Raw genomic sequence first — 7675 nt, forward strand, 5'->3', positions numbered from 1 at the left:
ACTGACAGTTGACCTTCAAAATGGCGGAGGCGGCTAGCTGTCGCCACCTGCCGGCGGCAGCCGCGAACGCGTCGACAGCACGTCGGCAGCATGTCGACAGCTAGCCGTCGCCTTCTGACGTCGACTGCAGTTACATGCGTCGACAGCAAAATGCTGTTCGTGTGTAAGAACCCTTAGTTGCATTTGCAACGCACTACAGAAGTGAGCGACTGACATAGCCCGCAGAATCGCTAAAATCAAGTGGCAGTGGGCGGGGCATATAGCTCGTAGAGGTGATGACCGCTGAGGCAGGAAAGTTCTTAAGTGGCGACTACAAGTCGGAAGATGTAGCGTGGGCAGGCCTCCCACTAGGTGGACCGACGATCTGGTGAAGGTCGCAGGAGGTGCCTGGATGCGAGCGGCGCTGGATCGGTCTTCGTGAAAATCCTTGGAGGACGCCTTTGTCCAGCAGTGGACGTCATTTGGCTGAAACGAACGAACAGAAGTGATGCCAACGCGCTACTATCGCGAAACAGCAGCGCGACTGCATCGCTACAAAAAGTCGCCATGGGCGAGGGCCCTAAGAGACCAAAGAAACAAACAAAGTAAAAACAAATGAAGAAGTTTCATATTTCTCTGGCATCGTTAGTAACAAAATCCCGACGCGTCAGGCGGTGGACAGGTCATAACTCAATACAACCGGTAGGAAATGCTCCACGAGACTGCATCCGGTATCAAAGCGTGTAGACACGAGGGAGTCAGGGCTGCCTACTTCGATAAACTTTAAAAAATAAAAGTTATTATTTTTTTATAGCGCTTTCACAAGATGCCACTGCTTAGGGACAATGTGGGCCAGAATTGAGAAAAAGCAGTGCAAGAAACTCGGTCACTTTCACTTGTAACAACTAAATAATATTCCTTTCAACTGTGGCTTCCACAGAATACCAGCGTTAAGTCCTGGGTTCTACATGTGTTTCTACAATTAATTTGGCACCAACTTATTTTAACAATCTGATAAACGAAAGAAACATATCGACCACATATGGATGAGATCAATTTCAGGGTCATGACACATTACATATATCTCTAATATAGTCATCTATAGCCAGTGCAATAATATATCATCGACAATTTTATACAACCTTTATTTATTTTAAAACTGTAAAGATTAGGAGTTAGTATAATAAAAGTTTAAGATTTCAATAACCATTTATCTTTCTCGTGTAGACAGCCCTGGCGGGATAGTAACAGGGTCCTCGGGGACTCCTCGCGTTACATCCCGCAATGCGGGCTTTGTTTGCGTTGTTAGTTGTTACGAGTAGGTGCTGTACTTAAAGTACTCCACTTTTGTAAAAGAAACACTCCAACAATATGTACGCAAAATAATTTATTCCTCTGTAATTTGTTCAAATTCCAACTAAATTTATAAAAAAATACTACTTTTCGCATGTGACTATACAGCCAGCTGAACTGGAATTCATTCTCTCATTCAAACAGTTATGCAACTGCATGGCGTTGAAATTTGTCCATTTGCTATAAACTTTGAGATTTGTCGCAATAAAATGAATTAATTATTCTGAAGCGAACTGTACGAAAGGCCAGAAGAACTATTAAAATCTATTAATGTTCTCGTTCCGTTGTCTATCAATAGATGGCGCTACTTGTGAATTAAATCGCGATGACACAAGCCACGGTATATAGTTTTTAGAAATTTTCTAGGTCTTCTTTCGAAATTTTTACAAGACTCATTTTTCAAACTGAAGCGGAAATTATTTTGTAAAATAGTTTCCACAAAATTATCTTCTGAAGTGCAGCTAACATTATTAAAACACAAAACCTCGCCGCAAGATGGCGCACTGAACTGGAACTTAAGCAATTTCTATCCTCATACTAATTAGCAAACTAAGTTAAATAATTAACCTCAGATGTTGGGAAGATAACATTTTATGTTCAAAACTAGCGGCCGCCCGCGACTTCGTACGCGTGGATCCCGTTTTACCCCCTTAGGGGTGGAGTTTCGTAAAATGCTTTCTTAGCTGATACCTACGTCATAACATCTACCTGCATGCCAAATTTCAGCCCGATCCGTCCAGTAGGTGTTTGGGCTGTGCGTTGATAGATCACTATGTCAGTCAGTCAGACACCTTTGAGTTATAAAGATAGATTTCTTTTAACTTTCTCAAAGATTTACATAGCACAGCTGTTATGCTACGTTACTTTACACAGCACAGGTGTCTACGTGTTCGAGTTGTAACCACCTTGAAACTTAATTTGTATTGTACACTTAGGTGACTATCAGATTCAGTGAATTAATGTGTTTTGTGCTCTTACAGGAGAGTCTCGTACATTTTCATTGCATTATTAAATTGTTTTTTTTTTTCTCCAAACAGTGGTTTAGTGCCTTTTTCTATCGTTCGTTCGTTTTAACTACAATGTCATTTAATGACGTCCACTGTTGGAAAAAGGCCACCTTCAAAGATTTCTACAATTTCCATTTCTAAGTTTCTTTGTTTAAAATCTTAAATTATGTGAGAAATCACGATTGCGACAAGGTTGCAGCTCAGTCCACTATTTCTTCTTTCTTCGTCTTTTTAAAATAAAAAAAAAATAAAAAGTAAAAATCAAAAATATTTTATTCAATTTAGACCACTAGTGGCACTTATGAACGTCAAAATATAGTAAACTAGCATTCCGCCCGCGGCTTCGCCCGCGTAGAATTTTGTCTGTCACAGAAAAACTTTATCGCGCGCGTCCCTGTCTCAAAAACCGCGATAAAAACTATCCTATATCCTTTCCCGGGACTCAAACTATCTCTATGCCAAATTTCATCAAAATCGGTTCAGTGGTTTAGGCGTGAAAGCGAGACAGACAGAAAGACAGACCGACAGACAGAGTTACTTTCGCATTTATAATATAAGTATAGAGTATAGATACAGATAGATAAAAAATGTAGCCCTTGTGGGGCACTTTACAACTTTTTTCCTGTGCTACTGTTTTACCTAATGTAATGATTTTAGAATTTATATTGTATTTTATACGATTATTGGTTACTTTTAAATAGTTATCGCAACAATTTTAGTATTTTTATTGTATTTTAGAAGAACCCAAAAACCCATTATTAAATTAAAATACTTTATTTGATTACTTCCTAGGCATTTTGCAGACATTAGAATGATTTTAGAATTTATTGTGTATTACATCCAATTATTTCATATTTATTATTTAATTTAATTATTTTAGATTTTTATTGTATACATTTTAGTATTTTAAAAATTAAAAAACAGCTAATTATGAAATAAGTATTGCATTTGACTAGTTCCGGGGCATGCCGTCGATAAGTCGTTTTGAACCGGTCGACTTTCACTCATGGAAGGGGAAGTTACCTTATCGCTGGCATGCCGCTGGACAGTCAGTTCGATTTGAGCGTTCAAAGCAAGAGGTACTATTAAGATGACGTCATAATGTCGGAATTGTGTAAATCAGTGGTGCTGAAATACAAGTTAGAACAACCTACAAGAGTGTTTCATTTCAACTCAGAAGTGGTACGTGATCTACAGCTCATAAGGTACGTTTTTATTTATTTGGTTAAAAAGTAATTGATTTTAAAAGTTCAAGTAGAAAAACGTATGAATATTTCGTTTAATGCATGAAATAGTTATTTTTAAAACAAGGCTAGACGCGCCTTCAGTTTATCAGGCTAGATGCGCCTTAGACTATGACTAAGACTATGACTATGACCATGACTATGACCATGACTAAGACTTAGTATAACGATGCTAGACGCGCCTCCAGTTTATTAAGCTGGATGCACCTTAGACTATGACTATGACTTAGTATAACGAGGCTAGACGTGCCTCCAGTTTATCAGGCTAGATGCGCCATTGACTATGACTAAGTATGAGACATGTAGAGGTTCCTTAAGAACAAAATATTCGACCATTTGTAAGTACTATTAATTAGTCTAAACGAATGAAGATATTTTGACTTTTGACTTTGACTTTGACTTTGACTATAACTATGACTAAGACCATGACTATGACTTAGTATAACGAGGCTAGACATTCCTCTAGTTTATCAGGCTAGATGCGCTTTTGAATATGACTAAATATAACGAGGCTAGACACGCCTCCAGTTTATTAGGCTAGTCGTGCCTTGGACTATGACTATGACTTAGTATGACGAGGCTAGACGTGCCTCCAGTTTACCAGGCTAGATGCGCCTTAAGGGCCCCATTGTTTAGGATGTCTCTAGAATAAAAAGCCTTCTATTGCTGACATAACAAGGAAGCCGTCCAGTTGTCACATGAGTTGTGTGTGTAGGTCGCACTGAATAAAATAGAAATATAAATACAAAATCTTTATTTGTGATGCATAAGTATAATAGAAACATGTCACAATGGTATTTTACTACACTTTGCTCAGGGAGCATAATATTAATTGTCAAACAAAAGATTTTTTTAGATTTATTTTTGAGATTTAGATTTTTGGAAAAGAAATGAATCAAACTTTTGCTTAATATAACATGAACATAGCTTCCATATGATGTTGAGTTGATGCTGGTCAGACACAGTTTATTTCGTCGAGTACTTTATTTCACAGTTGAGTACAACGACGACTGAAGATGGAGCTCGTATACCGTCAGCTGACGATGAAATAAGCGTGCTAAGCGGAAGAAGTTGTCGTCGTCGTCCAGTAAGAAGGCGCCACCACGATCGTCTTCTATGGGGCCAAGGTTGAAGAAAAATACGCGAAGGAGCTCATCTTCTTCCAGCTCTACTGAAAGAGCAGTGCCACATGTGGTTCGTAAAATTTCTGATAGACTCTAGTGAAGAAAAGTATTTTTCTCATTGGTAGTCTTTTTTATTGCGCACACATTATTGAATATTACGCATACCTACAGTAAAATGGGAATATTAGCTTATGTAGTAAATCTTTAATAGTAATAATTAAAATAATAAATTATTCGATTATAATGTATAAAGGAACGTTAAAGTAAATGTGCTAAAAAATACATTTGAAAGAAAATATTTTTACACAAGTAAAGTGAATTAATTAATGATTCGTTTATTTTAAAATTGTCATCGGTTCGGACTTTCGGTAGGTACTTTTGCCAAGTACAATATCTTGTCTATCTATAATTCCACTTCAAAAATATATTTCGAATTCTTCTGACCTCTGATTACATTAGTCTGACCTAGATAGGACCTGTTTCTAGGTGAAGTAAGGTTTTTCTTCTAATTTAGTTTTCTCAAAGAACTAAATCAGTTAAAAGAACTAAATCAGTTAGCGACTTCAAATAAACACAATATTATTATTACTGTAAGAAGTCATAAAAAAAAGTCATGCAATTTGTAACTATAAAAAGAACTTAATACCTGTACCAAGGTTTCATAGATAGGTTATGTTAAGTTAGGGTCACTTTTCATTTTTTGGTAGAGCAAAAGATATGAAACGTCAAGGTTCCATAAGAGCAGAAGTTTAAAGTTTTTCTTTCAGTAGTCTTACATTTTTTTATGACAATTTTGTGAGCGCTATTATAATAGCTAATGCAAATAAGAGAATTTTGTCTTTAACTTAGACATTGCAAAAGTTAATTGGCTTGGCTAAGAACTACGGACGTCTGTTAGAGGAAATTTTTAATCCTACTACTTGAAAGGATGAACAGTTTACGTAATTATTTTAATGACAGAAAAAAGAAATATGAGACTGTTTTGGTAAATGAAAATTCCTTTTAAATGTTGGTAGTGAGTGCACTTGTTGACGCAAAACCGATGCTGAAACTAAGTATAGTTTGGCGGATCATTTCAATATCAATTCCAATTGTAAAAGTTGTGGTCAATCATCAGTCATACCTCTGTGTTTAGAGCGAACATAAACAAAAATGTTGATGAGATTGACGCTGTTATAGAAGTGTTAGTGATTGATGATGCATAGCAGACTTCACTGACAATAGACGATTTGACACCATTCCCCATGAAATGACCTGTAAATTACCGTTTTTGATCGCATTGTAATTAAGAAAAGTAGTTTGATTAAATTCACAAAATAGTGACGTCACTTGCTTGTCGTGCCATACAAAATCTATGGGAGTTTGATTTAACAGTTTTTAAAAGTACGTCAATTGACTGGTGGTGTCAACACGTCTATTGGTCAAAACTTCACGTAACTGCAATTTCTCACGGTTTGGAATACTGACATTCTATAAAATTCCTGGCCAGAATATTTTCGAGAGCCACGAAGATGACGGACACAGGTGAATACCAGTTATTTCTAATTTTACAGAGGATAGTTTCTGGCTTTTAGAGTTGCCTTTCGATTTAAATTTTTTGAATAACTTGACACCTGGCGAGCTTAAGGCCGTGGGTTCGATTCCCGCCTTAGGCGGTTCTATATTATCAAGTGATAAAAAAATATATACAGGGGATGTTTAGATAAACTAATATTTTATAATGCGAATAGCTTTCCGCCGAGGGTTCGCCCGCGTGGAATTTTGTTTGTCACAGTTGTTTGTTTTGTATGTCCTTCCCCGGGACTCAATCTCTATGCCAAATTTCATCAAAATCGGTTCAGTGGTTTAAGAGTGAAAGAAAGTATACAGAGTTACTTTCGCATTTATAATATTAATATATAAATTAAACTGGGGGCCAAGTACCGGGTGTTTAAAAGAGCCTTTTTTTAATTCACAACGCCAAAGGTGAAATCGTTTTTAGTAATTTGTCGCCTAGTCCAATAACACTTAAAGCAAATGTTTTAATAGCTACTTCAATGCTTTTTGGAGCATGTCCAATAAAATATGTCATGTAAATCGAATTGTAAAAGACCCCTCAGCTATAGATACTCTCGATAGAGCTGATATTATGACTAAGCCCGGACTTAGTTCCGACACGTTCTGGTTAGTTAGATAAGCTGTATACTCTTTTGTGAAATTATCGCGATTGTATTGCTATAAATCTGACTGAGATAGGACGTAGGTACACGTGCAGTCTTTGATGTCAGGATGAAAAATAATGTACAAATACCACCATTACCTACCACTTATCTCATTACAAAAGGGAAAAGGGTTCAGAAATCCATAGATGACTAACTTGATCCATAGCTGCTTATCAATATTATTCAGGACTCTTAAATCATATTTAGGTCAGATCTTGATGATAAAGAGAAAAGTCTTTAATGTTCTGTAGCAGTCACTTACTTTAGTCGATGAAAGACAACTTCCATGAGTTGGAGACACTAGCTGTGGTGTGTGTGCTAAAAAAAGGTGTATTTATCTTTTAGGACTTAAAAGTTTTTACCGGTTATGCTGCCTTAAGAACCACGTTAAAAAAAAAAGAGAAAAAAAAAATAGTTCCGCGAATAGTCCAAATACCAAAATTTAGTCATAGAATCTGACGACAACCCATCCAAACATCATAATTTCTTCAAATAGCAGATACAGTAAGGTTGATACCAAATTATTTTTAGTGGTCCCACGTACAGCTAGATGGCAAATATGTTGCGCTAACCGTGATGAAATTGAGCATCACAGACATTCAGAAACACATAATATAAGAACACTGTAATTGTACCTATTGGTTTCAAAAACTTGGAAAATTTGTAGAGAAGAAAATTATGTTAAGGCCTTAGAAATACATAATTCTGACGAAAGTACCTTTAGTGTAATCATAAATCGTGACCATAAATCATTATTTGCCAGATTA

This window comes from Ostrinia nubilalis, chromosome 22, assembly GCF_963855985.1.
Source record: "Ostrinia nubilalis chromosome 22, ilOstNubi1.1, whole genome shotgun sequence".
Taxonomy (NCBI): Eukaryota; Metazoa; Arthropoda; class Insecta; order Lepidoptera; family Crambidae; genus Ostrinia; species Ostrinia nubilalis.